The following is an 18,192-nucleotide window of genomic DNA, read 5'->3' as shown; positions in this document are numbered from 1 at the left end:
GCGAGAGAATGTGGTGAAAGAATGCACACGAGTGTGTGAGAGAATGGGGTGAAAAATGCACACATGTGTGAGAGAGACAGGGGGTGAAAGATTGCACACGTGAGTGAGTGAATGTGGGTGAAAGAATGCACACGCGTGTGAGAGGGACAGGGGTGAAAGAATGCACACGTGTGTGAGAGAATGGGTGAAAGAGTGCACACGAGTGTGTGAGAGAATGGGGTGAAAAAATGCACACGAGTGTGTGAGAGAATGGGGTGAAAGAATGCAGACGAGTGTGTGAGAGAATGGGGTGAAAGAATGCACACGAGTGTGTGAGAGAATGGGGTGAAAGAATGCACACGAGTGTGTGACAGAATGGTGGTGAAAGAATGCACAGGTGTGTGAGAGAATGGGGTGAAAGAATGCACACTTGTGTGAGAGAGTCTGGAGCTGAAAGAATGCACACGTGTGTGAGGGAATGGGGTGAAAGAATGCACTCGTGTGTGAGAGAATGTGGGTGAAAGAACGCAAACGTGTGTGAGAGAATTGGGTGAATGAATGCTCAGGTGTGTGAGAGAATGGGGTGAAAGAATGCACACAAGTGTGAGAGAATGGGGGTGAATGAACGCACAGGTGTGTGAGAGAATGGGGTGAAAGAATGCACACATGTGTGAGAGAGACTGGGGTTGAAAGAATGCACACATGTGTGAGAGAATGGTTGAGAAAGAATGCACACCTGTGGGAGAGAATAGGGGTGAAAGAATGCACACGTGTGTGAGAGAATGGCGGTGAAAAATGCATGCGTGTGTGAGAGAAATGGGGGTGAAAGAATGCAGACGTGTGTGAGAGAATGGGGTGAAAGAATGCACACAAGTGTGAGAGAATGGGGGTGAATGAACGCACAGGTGTGTGAGAGAATGAGGTGAAAGAATGCACACATGTGTGAGAGAATGGTTGAGAAAGAATGCACACCTGTGGGAAAGAATAGGGGTGAAAGAATGCACACGTGTGTGAGAGAATGGCGGTGAAAAATGCATGCGTGTGTGAGAGAAATGGGGGTGAAAGAATGCAGACGTGTGTGAGAGGGACCTGGGTGAAAGAATGCACACGTGTGTGTGACAGAATTGGTGAAAGAATGCACACGAACGTGAGAGAATGTGGGTGAAAGAATGCACACGTGTGTGAGAGGGACTGGGGTGAAAGAATGCACATGTGTGAGAGAGACTAGGGGTGAACGATTGCACTCGTGAGTGAGAGAATGTGGGTGAAAGAGTGCACACGTGTGTGAGAGAATGGGGTGAAAGAACGGACAAGTGTGTGAGAGAATCGGTGTGAAAGAATGCACACGTGTGTGAGAGAATGGGGTGAAAGAATGCACACGAGTGTGTGAGAGAATGGGGTGAAAGAATGCACACGAGTGTGTGACAGAATGGTGGTGAAAGAATGCACAGGTGTGTGAGAGAATGGGGTGAAAGAATGCACACTTGTGTGAGAGAGTCTGGAGCTGAAAGAATGCACACGTGTGTGAGGGAATGGGGTGAAAGAATGCACTCGTGTGTGAGAGAATGTGGGTGAAAGAACGCAAACGTGTGTGAGAGAATTGGGTGAATGAATGCTCAGGTGTGTGAGAGAATGGGGTGAAAGAATGCACACAAGTGTGAGAGAATGGGGGTGAATGAACGCACAGGTGTGTGAGAGAATGGGGTGAAAGAATGCACACATGTGTGAGAGAGACTGGGGTTGAAAAAATGCACACATGTGTGAGAGAATGGTTGAGAAAGAATGCACACCTGTGGGAGAGAATAGGGGTGAAAGAATGCACACGTGTGTGAGAGAATGGCGGTGAAAAATGCATGCGTGTGTGAGAGAAATGGGGGTGAAAGAATGCAGACGTGTGTGAGAGGGACCTGGGTGAAAGAATGCCGACGTGTGTGTGACAGAATGGGTGAAAGAATGCACACGAACGTGAGAGAATGTGGGTGAAAGAATGCACACGTGTGTGAGAGGGACTGGGGTGAAAGAATGCACATGTGTGAGAGAGACTAGGGGTGAACGATTGCACTCGTGAGTGAGAGAATGTGGGTGAAAGAATGCACACGTGTGTGAGAGAATGGGGTGAAAGAATGGACAAGTGTGTGAGAGAATCGGTGTGAAAGAATGCACACGTGTGTGAGAGAATGGGGTGAAAGAATGCACAAGTGTGTGAGGGAATGGGGTGAAAGAATGCACATGAGTGTGTGAGAGAATGGGGTGAAAGAATGCACACGAGTGTGTGAGAGAATGGGGGTGAAAAAATGCACAGGTGTGTGAGAGAATGGGGTGAAAGAATGCACACATGTGTGAGAGAGTCTGGGGGGTGAAAGAATGCACACGTGATTGAGAGAATGTGGGTGAAAGAATGCAAACGTGTGTGAGAGAATTGGTTGAATGAATGCTCAGGTGTCTGAGAGAATGGGGTGAAAGAATGCACATGAGTGTGAGAGAATGGGGGTGAAAGAATGCACGTGTGTGAGAGAATCGGTGTGAAAGAATGTACACGAGTGTGAGAGTGAATGGGGTGAAAGAATGCACACGTGTCTGAGAGGGACTGGGGTGAAAGAATGCACACGTGTGTGTGAGAGAATGGGTGAAAGAATCCACACGTGTGTGAGGGAATGGGGTGAAAGAATGCACACGAGTGTGAGCAAGTCTGGGGGTGAAAGAATGCACATGAGTGTGTGAGAGAATGGGGTGAAAGAATGCACACGAGTGTGTGAGAGAATGGGGTGAAAGAATGCACACATGTGTGAGAGAGACTGGGGGTGAAAGAATACACACTTGTGTGAGAGAATGGGTGAAAGAATGCACACATGTGTGTGAGAAAATGGGGGTGAAAGAATGCAAACGTGTGTGAGAGGGACTGGGGTGAAAGAATGCACACGTGAGTGAGAGAATGTGGGTGAAAGAAAGCACACGTGTGTGAGAGGGACTGGGGTGACAGAATGCACACTTGCGTGAGAGAATGGGGTGAAAGAATGCACACATGTGGGAGAGAATAGGGTGAAAGAATGCACACGAGTGTGAGAGAGTCTGGGGGTGAAAGAATGCACACGTGATTGAGAGAATTGGTTGAATGAATGCTCAGGTGTCTGAGAGAATGGGGTGAAAGAATGCACATGAGTGTGAGAGAATGGGGGTGAAAGAATGCACGTGTGTGAGATAATCGGTGTGAAAGAATGTACACGAGAGTGAGAGTGAATGGGGTGAAAGAATGCACACGTGTCTGAGAGGGACTGGGGTGAAAGAATGCACACGTGTGTGTGAGAGAATGGGTGAAAGAATGCACACGTGTGTGAGGGAATGGGGTGAAAGAATGCACACGAGTGTGAGAAATTCTGGGGGTGAAAGAATGCAAACTTGTGTGAGAGAATTGGGTGAATGAATGCTCAGGTGTGTGAGAGAATGGGGTGAAAGAATGCACAGGAGTTTTAGAGAATGAGGTGAAAGAATGCACACATGTGTGAGAGAGACTGGGGTTGAAAGAATGCACAAGTGTGTGAGGGAACGGGTGAAAGAATGCACATGAGTGTGTGAGAGAATGGGGTGAAAGAATGCACACGAGTGTGTGAGAGAATGGGGGTGAAAGAATGCACAGGAGTTTTAGAGAATGGGGTTGAAAGAATACACACTTGTGTGAGAGAATGGGTGAAAGAATGCACACATGTGTGTGAGAAAATGGGGGTGAAAGAATGCAAACGTGTGTGAGAGGGACAGGGGTGAAAGAGTGCACACGTGTGTGTGAGAGAATGGGTGAAAGAATGCACACGTGAGTGAGAGAATGTGGGTGAAAGAAAGCACACGTGTGTGAGAGGGACTGGGGTGACAGAATGCACACTTGCGTGAGAGAATGGGGTGAAAGAATGCACCCGAGTGTGTGAGAGAATGGGGTGAAAGAATGCACACGAGTGTGTGAGAGAATGGGGTGAAAGAATGCACAGATGTGTGAGAGAGACTGGGCTTGAAAGAATGCAACCGTGAGTGAGAGAATGTGGGCGAATGAATGCACACGTGTGTGAGAGAATGGGGTGAAAGAATGCACACATGTGTGAGAGAGACTGGGGTTGAAAGAATGCACACGTGTGTGAGGGAACGGGGTGAAAGAATGCACACATGAGTGAGAGAATGTGGGAGAATGAATGTACACGTGTGCGAGAGAATGTGGTGAAAGAATGCACACGAGTGTGTGAGAGAATGGGGTGAAAAATGCACACATGTGTGAGAGAGACAGGGGGTGAAAGATTGCACACGTGAGTGAGTGAATGTGGGTGAAAGAATGCACACGCGTGTGAGAGGGACAGGGGTGAAAGAATGCACACGTGTGTGAGAGAATGGGTGAAAGAGTGCACACGAGTGTGTGAGAGAATGGGGTGAAAAAATGCACACGAGTGTGTGAGAGAATGGGGTGAAAGAATGCAGACGAGTGTGTGAGAGAATGGGGTGAAAGAATGCACACGAGTGTGTGAGAGAATGGGGTGAAAGAATGCACACGAGTGTGTGACAGAATGGTGGTGAAAGAATGCACAGGTGTGTGAGAGAATGGGGTGAAAGAATGCACACTTGTGTGAGAGAGTCTGGAGCTGAAAGAATGCACACGTGTGTGAGGGAATGGGGTGAAAGAATGCACTCGTGTGTGAGAGAATGTGGGTGAAAGAACGCAAACGTGTGTGAGAGAATTGGGTGAATGAATGCTCAGGTGTGTGAGAGAATGGGGTGAAAGAATGCACACAAGTGTGAGAGAATGGGGGTGAATGAACGCACAGGTGTGTGAGAGAATGGGGTGAAAGAATGCACACATGTGTGAGAGAGACTGGGGTTGAAAGAATGCACACATGTGTGAGAGAATGGTTGAGAAAGAATGCACACCTGTGGGAGAGAATAGGGGTGAAAGAATGCACACGTGTGTGAGAGAATGGCGGTGAAAAATGCATGCGTGTGTGAGAGAAATGGGGGTGAAAGAATGCAGACGTGTGTGAGAGGGACCTGGGTGAAAGAATGCCGACGTGTGTGTGACAGAATGGGTGAAAGAATGCACACGAACGTGAGAGAATGTGGGTGAAAGAATGCACACGTGTGTGAGAGGGACTGGGGTGAAAGAATGCACATGTGTGAGAGAGACTAGGGGTGAACGATTGCACTCGTGAGTGAGAGAATGTGGGTGAAAGAATGCACACGTGTGTGAGAGAATGGGGTGAAAGAATGGACAAGTGTGTGAGAGAATCGGTGTGAAAGAATGCACACGTGTGTGAGAGAATGGGGTGAAAGAATGCACAAGTGTGTGAGGGAATGGGTTGAAAGAATGCACATGAGTGTGTGAGAGAATGGGGTGAAAGAATGCACACGAGTGTGTGAGAGAATGGGGGTGAAAAAATGCACAGGTGTGTGAGAGAATGGGGTGAAAGAATGCACACATGTGTGAGAGAGTCTGGGGGTGAAAGAATGCACACGTGATTGAGAGAATGTGGGTGAAAGAATGCAAACGTGTGTGAGAGAATTGGTTGAATGAATGCTCAGGTGTCTGAGAGAATGGGGTGAAAGAATGCACATGAGTGTGAGAGAATGGGGGTGAAAGAATGCACGTGTGTGAGAGAATCGGTGTGAAAGAATGTACACGAGTGTGAGAGTGAATGGGGTGAAAGAATGCACACGTGTCTGAGAGGGACTGGGGTGAAAGAATGCACACGTGTGTGTGAGAGAATGGGTGAAAGAATCCACACGTGTGTGAGGGAATGGGGTGAAAGAATGCACACGAGTGTGAGCAAGTCTGGGGGTGAAAGAATGCACATGAGTGTGTGAGAGAATGGGGTGAAAGAATGCACACGAGTGTGTGAGAGAATGGGGTGAAAGAATGCACACATGTGTGAGAGAGACTGGGGGTGAAAGAATACACACTTGTGTGAGAGAATGGGTGAAAGAATGCACACATGTGTGTGAGAAAATGGGGGTGAAAGAATGCAAACGTGTGTGAGAGGGACTGGGGTGAAAGAATGCACACGTGAGTGAGAGAATGTGGGTGAAAGAAAGCACACGTGTGTGAGAGGGACTGGGGTGACAGAATGCACACTTGCGTGAGAGAATGGGGTGAAAGAATGCACACATGTGGGAGAGAATAGGGTGAAAGAATGCACACGAGTGTGAGAGAGTCTGGGGGTGAAAGAATGCACACGTGATTGAGAGAATTGGTTGAATGAATGCTCAGGTGTCTGAGAGAATGGGGTGAAAGAATGCACATGAGTGTGAGAGAATGGGGGTGAAAGAATGCACGTGTGTGAGAGAATCGGTGTGAAAGAATGTACACGAGAGTGAGAGTGAATGGGGTGAAAGAATGCACACGTGTCTGAGAGGGACTGGGGTGAAAGAATGCACACGTGTGTGTGAGAGAATGGGTGAAAGAATGCACACGTGTGTGAGGGAATGGGGTGAAAGAATGCACACGAGTGTGAGAAATTCTGGGGGTGAAAGAATGCAAACTTGTGTGAGAGAATTGGGTGAATGAATGCTCAGGTGTGTGAGAGAATGGGGTGAAAGAATGCACAGGAGTTTTAGAGAATGAGGTGAAAGAATGCACACATGTGTGAGAGAGACTGGGGTTGAAAGAATGCACAAGTGTGTGAGGGAACGGGTGAAAGAATGCACATGAGTGTGTGAGAGAATGGGGTGAAAGAATGCACACGAGTGTGTGAGAGAATGGGGGTGAAAGAATGCACAGGAGTTTTAGAGAATGGGGGTGAAAGAATACACACTTGTGTGAGAGAATGGGTGAAAGAATGCACACATGTGTGTGAGAAAATGGGGGTGAAAGAATGCAAACGTGTGTGAGAGGGACTGGGGTGAAAGAGTGCACACGTGTGTGTGAGAGAATGGGTGAAAGAATGCACACGTGAGTGAGAGAATGTGGGTGAAAGAAAGCACACGTGTGTGAGAGGGACTGGGGTGACAGAATGCACACTTGCGTGAGAGAATGGGGTGAAAGAATGCACCCGAGTGTGTGAGAGAATGGGGTGAAAGAATGCACACGAGTGTGTGAGAGAATGGGGTGAAAGAATGCACAGATGTGTGAGAGAGACTGGGCTTGAAAGAATGCAACCATGAGTGAGAGAATGTGGGTGAATGAATGCACACGTGTGTGAGAGAATGGGGTGAAAGAATGCACACATGTGTGAGAGAGACTGGGGTTGAAAGAATGCACACGTGTGTGAGGGAACGGGGTGAAAGAATGCACACATGAGTGAGAGAATGTGGGAGAATGAATGTACACGTGTGCGAGAGAATGTGGTGAAAGAATGCACACGAGTGTGTGAGAGAATGGGGTGAAAAATGCACACATGTGTGAGAGAGACAGGGGGTGAAAGATTGCACACGTGAGTGAGTGAATGTGGGTGAAAGAATGCACACGCGTGTGAGAGGGACAGGGGTGAAAGAATGCACACGTGTGTGAGAGAATGGGTGAAAGAGTGCACACGAGTGTGTGAGAGAATGGGGTGAAAAAATGCACACGAGTGTGTGAGAGAATGGGGTGAAAGAATGCAGACGAGTGTGTGAGAGAATGGGGTGAAAGAATGCACACGAGTGTGTGAGAGAATGGGGTGAAAGAATGCACACGAGTGTGTGACAGAATGGTGGTGAAAGAATGCACAGGTGTGTGAGAGAATGGGGTGAAAGAATGCACACTTGTGTGAGAGAGTCTGGAGCTGAAAGAATGGGGTGAAAGAATGCACTCGTGTGTGAGAGAATGTGGGTGAAAGAACGCAAACGTGTGTGAGAGAATTGGGTGAATGAATGCTCAGGTGTGTGAGAGAATGGGGTGAAAGAATGCACACAAGTGTGAGAGAATGGGGGTGAATGAACGCACAGGTGTGTGAGAGAATGGGGTGAAAGAATGCACACATGTGTGAGAGAGACTGGGGTTGAAAAAATGCACACCTGTGTGAGAGAATGGTTGAGAAAGAATGCACACCTGTGGGAGAGAATAGGGGTGAAAGAATGCACACGTGTGTGAGAGAATGGCTGTGAAAAATGCATGCGTGTGTGAGAGAAATGGGGGTGAAAGAATGCAGACGTGTGTGAGAGGGACCTGGGTGAAAGAATGCCGACGTGTGTGTGACAGAATGGGTGAAAGAATGCACACGAACGTGAGAGAATGTGGGTGAAAGAATGCACACGTGTATGAGAGGGACTGGGGTGAAAGAATGCACATGTGTGAGAGAGACTAGGGGTGAACGATTGCACTCGTGAGTGAGAGAATGTGGGTGAAAGAATGCACACGTGTGTGAGAGAATGGGGTGAAAGAATGGACAAGTGTGTGAGAGAATCGGTGTGAAAGAATGCACACGTGTGTGAGAGAATGGGGTGAAAGAATGCACAAGTGTGTGAGGGAATGGGGTGAAAGAATGCACATGAGTGTGTGAGAGAATGGGGTGAAAGAATTCACACGAGTGTGTGAGAGAATGGGGGTGAAAAAATGCACAGGTGTGTGAGAGAATGGGGTGAAAGAATGCACACATGTGTGAGAGAGTTTGGGGGTGAAAGAATGCACACGTGATTGAGAGAATGTGGGTGAAAGAATGCAAACGTGTGTGAGAGAATTGGTTGAATGAATGCTCAGGTGTCTGAGAGAATGGGGTGAAAGAATGCACATGAGTGTGAGAGAATGGGGGTGAAAGAATGCACGTGTGTGAGAGAATCGGTGTGAAAGAATGTACACGAGTGTGAGAGTGAATGGGGTGAAAGAATGCACACGTGTCTGAGAGGGACTGGGGTGAAAGAATGCACACGTGTGTGTGAGAGAATGAGTGAAAGAATGCACACGTGTGTGAGGGAATGGGGTGAAAGAATGCACACGAGTGTGAGCAAGTCTGGGGTGAAAGAATGCACATGAGTGTGTGAGAGAATGGGGTGAAAGAATGCACACGAGTGTGTGAGAGAATGGGGTGAAAGAATGCACACATGTGTGAGAGAGACTGGGGGTGAAAGAATACACACTTGTGTGAGAGAATGGGTGAAAGAATGCACACATGTGTGTGAGAAAATGGGGGTGAAAGAATGCAAACGTGTGTGAGAGGGACTGGGGTGAAAGAATGCACACGTGAGTGAGAGAATGTGGGTGAAAGAAAGCACACGTGTGTGAGAGGGACTGGGGTGACAGAATGCACACTTGCGTGAGAGAATGGGGTGAAAGAATGCACACATGTGGGAGAGAATAGGGGTGAAAGAATGCACACGTGTGTGAGAGAATGGCGTTGAAAAATACACCCGTGTGTGAGAGAAATGGGGGTGAAAGAATGCAGACGTGTGTGAGAGGGACCTGGGTGAAAGAATGCACACGTGTGTGTGACAGAAATGGGTGAAAGAATGCACACATGTGTGAGAGAGACTGGGATTGAAAGAATGCACACATGTGTGAGAGAATGGTTGAGAAAGAATGCACACCTGTGGGAGAGAATAGGGGTGAAAGAATGCACATGTGTGTGAGAGAATGGGGTGAAAGAATGGACAAGTGTGTGAGAGAATCGGTGTGAAAGAATGCACACGTGTGTGAGAGAATGGGGTGTAAGAATGCACATGAGTGTGTGAGAGAATGGGGTGAAAAAAATGCACACGAGTGTGTGAGAGAATGGGGTGAAAGAATGCAGACGAGTGTGTGAGAGAATGGGGTGAAAGAATGCACACGAGTGTGTGAGAGAATGGGGTGAAAGAATGCACACGAGTGTGTGACAGAATGGTGGTGAAAGAATGCACAGGTGTGTGAGAGAATGGGGTGAAAGAATGCACACTTGTGTGAGAGAGTCTGGAGCTGAAAGAATGCACACGTGTGTGAGGGAATGGGGTGAAAGAATGCACTCGTGTGTGAGAGAATGTGGGTGAAAGAACGCAAACGGGTGTGAGAGAATTGGGTGAATGAATGCTCAGGTGTGTGAGAGAATGGGGTGAAAGAATGCACACAAGTGTGAGAGAATGGGGGTGAATGAACGCACAGGTGTGTGAGAGAATGGGGTGAAAGAATGCACACATGTGTGAGAGAACGGGGGGGAACGAATGCACGCATGTGTGAGAGAGACTGGGGGTGTATGAATGCACACGTGTGTGAGGGAATGGGGTGAAAGAATGCACAACTGAGTGAGAGAATTTTCGTGAAAGAATGCACACGTGTGAGAGAGAATGGGGTGAAAGAATGCACACATGTGTGAGAGAATGGGGGTGAAAGAATGCACACGTGTGTGAGAGAATGGGGGTGAAAAAATGCACAGGTGTGTGAGAGAATGGGGTGAAAGAATGCACACATGTGTGAGAGAGTCTGGGGGTGAAAGAATGCACACGTGATTGAGAGAATGTGGGTGAAAGAATGCAAACGTGTGTGAGAGAATTGGTTGAATGAATGCTCAGGTGTCTGAGAGAATCGGGTGAAAGAATGCACATGAGTGTGAGAGAATGGGGGTGAAAGAATGCACGTGTGTGAGAGAATCGGTGTGAAAGAATGTACACGAGTGTGAGAGTGAATGGGGTGAAAGAATGCACACGTGTCTGAGAGGGACTGGGGTGAAAGAATGCACACGTGTGTGTGAGAGAATGGGTGAAAGAATGCACACGTGTGTGAGGGAATGGGGTGAAAGAATGCACACGAGTGTGAGAAAGTCTGGGGGTGAAAGAATGCAAACTTGTGTGAGAGAATTGGGTGAATGAATGCTCAGGTGTGTGAGAGAAAGGGGTGAAAGAATGCACAGGAGTTTTAGAGAATGAGGTGAAAGAATGTACACATGTGTGAGAGAGACTGGGGTTGAAAGAATGCACAAGTGTGTGAGGGAACGGGTGAAAGAATACACACTTGCGCGAGAGAATGGGGATGAAAGAATACACACTTGTGTGAGAGAATGGGTGAAAGAATGCACACATGTGTGTGAGAAAATGGGGGTGAAAGAATGCAAACGTGTGTGAGAGGGACTGGGGTGAAAGAATGCACACGTGTGTGTGAGAGAATGGGTGAAAGAATGCACACAAGTGTGTGAGAGAATGGGGTGAAAGAATGCACACGAGTGTGTGAGAGAATGGGGTGAAAGAATGCACAGATGTGTGAGAGAGACTGGGCTTGAAAGAATACACACGTGAGTGAGAGAATGTGGGAGAATGAATGTACATGTGTGCGAGAGAATGTGGTGAAAGAATGCACACGAGTGTGTGAGAGAATGGGGTGAAAAATGCACACATGTGTGAGTGAGACTGGGGGTGAAAGAATGCACACGTGAGTGAGTGAATGTGGGTGAAAGAATGCACACGTGTGTGAGAGGGACAGGGGTGAAAGAATGCACACGTGTGTGAGAGAATGGGGTGAAAGAATGCAGACGAGTGTGTGAGAGAATGGGGTGAAAGAATGCACACGAGTGTGTGAGAGAATGGGGTGAAAGAATGCACACGAGTGTGTGACAGAATGGTGGTGAAAGAATGCACAGGTGTGTGAGAGAATGGGGTGAAAGAATGCACACTTGTGTGAGAGAGTCTGGAGCTGAAAGAATGCACACGTGTGTGAGGGAATGGGGTGAAAGAATGCACTCGAGTGTGAGAGAATGTGGGTGAAAGAACGCAAACGTGTGTGAGAGAATTGGATGAATGAATGCTCAGGTGTGTGAGAGAATGGGGTGAAAGAATGCACACAAGTGTGAGAGAATGGGGGTGAATGAACGCACAGGTGTGTGAGAGAATGGGGTGAAAGAATGCACACATGTGTGAGAGAGACTGGGGTTGAAAGAATGCACACATGTGTGAGAGAATGGTTGAGAAAGAATGCACACCTGTGGGAGAGAATAGGGGTAAAAGAATGCACACGTGTGTGAGAGAATGGGGGTGAAAAAATGCACAGGTGTGTGAGAGAATGGGGTGAAAGAATGCACACATGTGTGAGAGAGTCTGGGGGTGAAAGAATGCACACGTGATTGAGAGAATGTGGGTGAAAGAATGCAAACGTGTGTGAGAGAATTGGTTGAATGAATGCTCAGGTGTCTGAGAGAATGGGGTGAAAGAATGCACATGAGTGTGAGAGAATGGGTGTGAAAGAATGTACACGAGTGTGAGAGTGAATGGGGTGAAAGAATGCACACGTGTCTGAGAGGGACTGGGGTGAAAGAATGCACACGTGTGTGTGAGAGAATGGGTGAAAGAATGCACACGTGTGTGAGGGAATGGGGTGAAAGAATGCACACGAGTGTGAGAAAGTCTGGGGGTGAAAGAATGCGAACTTGTGTGAGAGAATTGGGTGAATGAATGCTCAGGTGTGTGAGAGAATGGGGTGAAAGAATGCACAGGAGTTTTAGAGAATGAGGTGAAAGAATGCACACATGTGTGAGAGAGACTGGGGTTGAAAGAATGCACAAGTGTGTGAGGGAACGGGGTGAAAGAATGCACACGAGTTTGTGAGAGAACGGGGTGAAAGAATGCACACGTGTGTGAGAGAATGGGGGTGAAAAAATGCACAGGTGTGTGAGAGAATGGGGTGAAAGAATGCACACATGTGTGAGAGAGTCTGGGGGTGAAAGAATGCACACGTGATTGAGAGAATGTGGGTGAAAGAATGCAAACGTGTGTGAGAGAATTGGTTGAATGAATGCTCAGGTGTCTGAGAGAATCGGGTGAAAGAATGCACATGAGTGTGAGAGAATGGGGGTGAAAGAATGCACGTGTGTGAGAGAATCGGTGTGAAAGAATGTACACGAGTGTGAGAGTGAATGGGGTGAAAGAATGCACACGTGTCTGAGAGGGACTGGGGTGAAAGAATGCACACGTGTGTGTGAGAGAATGGGTGAAAGAATGCACACGTGTGTGAGGGAATGGGGTGAAAGAATGCACACGAGTGTGAGAAAGTCTGGGGGTGAAAGAATGCAAACTTGTGTGAGAGAATTGGGTGAATGAATGCTCAGGTGTGTGAGAGAAAGGGGTGAAAGAATGCACAGGAGTTTTAGAGAATGAGGTGAAAGAATGTACACATGTGTGAGAGAGACTGGGGTTGAAAGAATGCACAAGTGTGTGAGGGAACGGGTGAAAGAATACACACTTGCGCGAGAGAATGGGGATGAAAGAATACACACTTGTGTGAGAGAATGGGTGAAAGAATGCACACATGTGTGTGAGAAAATGGGGGTGAAAGAATGCAAACGTGTGTGAGAGGGACTGGGGTGAAAGAATGCACACGTGTGTGTGAGAGAATGGGTGAAAGAATGCACACAAGTGTGTGAGAGAATGGGGTGAAAGAATGCACACGAGTGTGTGAGAGAATGGGGTGAAAGAATGCACAGATGTGTGAGAGAGACTGGGCTTGAAAGAATACACACGTGAGTGAGAGAATGTGGGAGAATGAATGTACATGTGTGCGAGAGAATGTGGTGAAAGAATGCACACGAGTGTGTGAGAGAATGGGGTGAAAAATGCACACATGTGTGAGTGAGACTGGGGGTGAAAGAATGCACACGTGAGTGAGTGAATGTGGGTGAAAGAATGCACACGTGTGTGAGAGGGACAGGGGTGAAAGAATGCACACGTGTGTGAGAGAATGGGGTGAAAGAATGCAGACGAGTGTGTGAGAGAATGGGGTGAAAGAATGCACACGAGTGTGTGAGAGAATGGGGTGAAAGAATGCACACGAGTGTGTGACAGAATGGTGGTGAAAGAATGCACAGGTGTGTGAGAGAATGGGGTGAAAGAATGCACACTTGTGTGAGAGAGTCTGGAGCTGAAAGAATGCACACGTGTGTGAGGGAATGGGGTGAAAGAATGCACTCGAGTGTGAGAGAATGTGGGTGAAAGAACGCAAACGTGTGTGAGAGAATTGGATGAATGAATGCTCAGGTGTGTGAGAGAATGGGGTGAAAGAATGCACACAAGTGTGAGAGAATGGGGGTGAATGAACGCACAGGTGTGTGAGAGAATGGGGTGAAAGAATGCACACATGTGTGAGAGAGACTGGGGTTGAAAGAATGCACACATGTGTGAGAGAATGGTTGAGAAAGAATGCACACCTGTGGGAGAGAATAGGGGTAAAAGAATGCACACGTGTGTGAGAGAATGGGGGTGAAAAAATGCACAGGTGTGTGAGAGAATGGGGTGAAAGAATGCACACATGTGTGAGAGAGTCTGGGGGTGAAAGAATGCACACGTGATTGAGAGAATGTGGGTGAAAGAATGCAAACGTGTGTGAGAGAATTGGTTGAATGAATGCTCAGGTGTCTGAGAGAATGGGGTGAAAGAATGCACATGAGTGTGAGAGAATGGGTGTGAAAGAATGTACACGAGTGTGAGAGTGAATGGGGTGAAAGAATGCACACGTGTCTGAGAGGGACTGGGGTGAAAGAATGCACACGTGTGTGTGAGAGAATGGGTGAAAGAATGCACACGTGTGTGAGGGAATGGGGTGAAAGAATGCACACGAGTGTGAGAAAGTCTGGGGGTGAAAGAATGCGAACTTGTGTGAGAGAATTGGGTGAATGAATGCTCAGGTGTGTGAGAGAATGGGGTGAAAGAATGCACAGGAGTTTTAGAGAATGAGGTGAAAGAATGCACACATGTGTGAGAGAGACTGGGGTTGAAAGAATGCACAAGTGTGTGAGGGAACGGGTGAAAGAATACACACTTGCGCGAGAGAATGGGGGTGAAAGAATACACACTTGTGTGAGAGAATGGGTGAAAGAATGCACACATGTGTGTGAGAAAATGGGGGTGGAAGAATGCAAACGTGTGTGAGAGGGACTGGGGTGAAAGAATGCACACGTGTGTGTGAGAGAATGGGTGAAAGAATGCACACGAGTGTGTGAGAGAATGGGGTGAAAGAATGCACACGAGTGTGTGAGAGAATGGGGTGAAAGAATGCACAGATGTGTGAGAGAGACTGGGCTTGAAAGAATACACACGTGAGTGAGAGAATGTGGGAGAATGAATGTACACGTGTGCGAGAGAATGTGGTGAAAGAATGCACACGAGTGTGTGAGAGAATGGGGTGAAAAATGCACACATGTGTGAGAGAGACTGGGGGTGAAAGAATGCACACGTGAGTGAGTGAATGTGGGTGAAAGAATGCACACGTATGTGAGAGGGACAGGGGTGAAAGAATGCACACGTGTGTGAGAGAATGGGGTGAAAGAATGCACACGAGTGTGTGAGAGAATGGGGTGAAAGAATGCAGACGAGTGTGTGAGAGAATGGGGTGAAAGAATGCACACGAGTGTGTGAGAGAATGGGGTGAAAAATGCACACATGTGTGAGTGAGACTGGGGGTGAAAGAATGCACACGTGAGTGAGTGAATGTGGGTGAAAGAATGCACACGTGTGTGAGAGGGACAGGGGTGAAAGAATGCACACGTGTGTGAGAGAATGGGGTGAAAGAATGCAGACGAGTGTGTGAGAGAATGGGGTGAAAGAATGCACACGAGTGTGTGAGAGAATGGGGTGAAAGAATGCACACGAGTGTGTGACAGAATGGTGGTGAAAGAATGCACAGGTGTGTGAGAGAATGGGGTGAAAGAATGCACACTTGTGTGAGAGAGTCTGGAGCTGAAAGAATGCACACGTGTGTGAGGGAATGGGGTGAAAGAATGCACTCGAGTGTGAGAGAATGTGGGTGAAAGAACGCAAACGTGTGTGAGAGAATTGGATGAATGAATGCTCAGGTGTGTGAGAGAATGGGGTGAAAGAATGCACACAAGTGTGAGAGAATGGGGGTGATTGAACGCACAGGTGTGTGAGAGAATGGGGTGAAAGAATGCCCACATGTGTGAGAGAGACTGGGGTTGAAAGAATGCACACATGTGTGAGAGAATGGTTGAGAAAGAATGCACACCTGTGGGAGAGAATAGGGGTAAAAGAATGCACACGTGTGTGAGAGAATGGGGGTGAAAAAATGCACAGGTGTGTGAGAGAATGGGGTGAAAGAATGCACACATGTGTGAGAGAGTCTGGGGGTGAAAGAATGCACACGTGATTGAGAGAATGTGGGTGAAAGAATGCAAACGTGTGTGAGAGAATTGGTTGAATGAATGCTCAGGTGTCTGAGAGAATGGGGTGAAAGAATGCACATGAGTGTGAGAGAATGGGTGTGAAAGAATGTACACGAGTGTGAGAGTGAATGGGGTGAAAGAATGCACACGTGTCTGAGAGGGACTGGGGTGAAAGAATGCACACGTGTGTGTGAGAGAATGGGTGAAAGAATGCACACGTGTGTGAGGGAATGGGGTGAAAGAATGCACACGAGTGTGAGAAAGTCTGGGGGTGAAAGAATGCGAACTTGTGTGAGAGAATTGGGTGAATGAATGCTCAGGTGTGTGAGAGAATGGGGTGAAAGAATGCACAGGAGTTTTAGAGAATGAGGTGAAAGAATGCACACATGTGTGAGAGAGACTGGGGTTGAAAGAATGCACAAGTGTGTGAGGGAACGGGTGAAAGAATACACACTTGCGCGAGAGAATGGGGGTGAAAGAATACACACTTGTGTGAGAGAATGGGTGAAAGAATGCACACATGTGTGTGAGAAAATGGGGGTGGAAGAATGCAAACGTGTGTGAGAGGGACTGGGGTGAAAGAATGCACACGTGTGTGTGAGAGAATGGGTGAAAGAATGCACACGAGTGTGTGAGAGAATGGGGTGAAAGAATGCACACGAGTGTGTGAGAGAATGGGGTGAAAGAATGCACAGATGTGTGAGAGAGACTGGGCTTGAAAGAATACACACGTGAGTGAGAGAATGTGGGAGAATGAATGTACACGTGTGCGAGAGAATGTGGTGAAAGAATGCACACGAGTGTGTGAGAGAATGGGGTGAAAAATGCACACATGTGTGAGAGAGACTGGGGGTGAAAGAATGCACACGTGAGTGAGTGAATGTGGGTGAAAGAATGCACACGTATGTGAGAGGGACAGGGGTGAAAGAATGCACACGTGTGTGAGAGAATGGGGTGAAAGAATGCACACGAGTGTGTGAGAGAATGGGGTGAAAGAATGCAGACGAGTGTGTGAGAGAATGGGGTGAAAGAATGCACACGAGTGTGTGAGAGAATGGGGTGAAAGAATGCACACGAGTGTGTGACAGAATGGTGGTGAAAGAATGCACAGGTGTGTGAGAGAATGGGGTGAAAGAATGCACACTTGTGTGAGAGAGTCTGGAGCTGAAAGAATGCACACCTGTGTGAGGGAATGGGGTGAAAGAATGCACTCGTGTGTGAGAGAATGTGGGTGAAAGAACGCAAACGTGTGTGAGAGAATTGGGTGAATGAATGTACACGTGTGCGAGAGAATGTGGTGAAAGAATGCACACGAGTGTGTGAGAGAATGGGGTGAAAAATGCACACATGTGTGAGAGAGACTGGGGGTGAAAGAATGCACACGTGAGTGAGTGAATGTGGGTGAAAGAATGCACACGTATGTGAGAGGGACAGGGGTGAAAGAATGCACACGTGTGTGAGAGAATGGGGTGAAAGAATGCACACGAGTGTGTGAGAGAATGGGGTGAAAGAATGCAGACGAGTGTGTGAGAGAATGGGGTGAAAGAATGCACACGAGTGTGTGAGAGAATGGGGTGAAAGAATGCACACGAGTGTGTGACAGAATGGTGGTGAAAGAATGCACAGGTGTGTGAGAGAATGGGGTGAAAGAATGCACACTTGTGTGAGAGAGTCTGGAGCTGAAAGAATGCACACCTGTGTGAGGGAATGGGGTGAAAGAATGCACTCGTGTGTGAGAGAATGTGGGTGAAAGAACGCAAACGTGTGTGAGAGAATTGGGTGAATGAATGCTCAGGTGTGTGAGAGAATGGGGTGAAAGAATGCACAGGAGTTTTAGAGAATGAGGTGAAAGAATGCACACATGTGTGAGAGAGACTGGGGTTGAAAGAATGCACAAGTGTGTGAGGGAACGGGTGAAAGAATACACACTTGCGCGAGAGAATGGGGGTGAAAGAATACACACTTGTGAGAGAGAATGGGTGAAAGAATGCAAACGTGTGTGAGAGGGACTGGGGTGAAAGAATGCACACGTGTGTGTGAGAGAATGGGTGAAAGAATGCACACGAGTGTGTGCGAGAATGGGGTGAAAGAATGCACACGAGTGTGTGAGAGAATGGGGTGAAAGAATGCACAGATGTGTGAGAGAGACTGGGCTTGAAAGAATACACACGTGAGTGAGAGAATGTGGGAGAATGAATGTACACGT

Source organism: Hypanus sabinus, assembly GCF_030144855.1.
Source record: "Hypanus sabinus isolate sHypSab1 chromosome 1 unlocalized genomic scaffold, sHypSab1.hap1 SUPER_1_unloc_12, whole genome shotgun sequence".
In the NCBI taxonomy this organism is placed as follows: Eukaryota; Metazoa; Chordata; class Chondrichthyes; order Myliobatiformes; family Dasyatidae; genus Hypanus; species Hypanus sabinus.
This window is presented reverse-complemented; position numbering follows the sequence as displayed.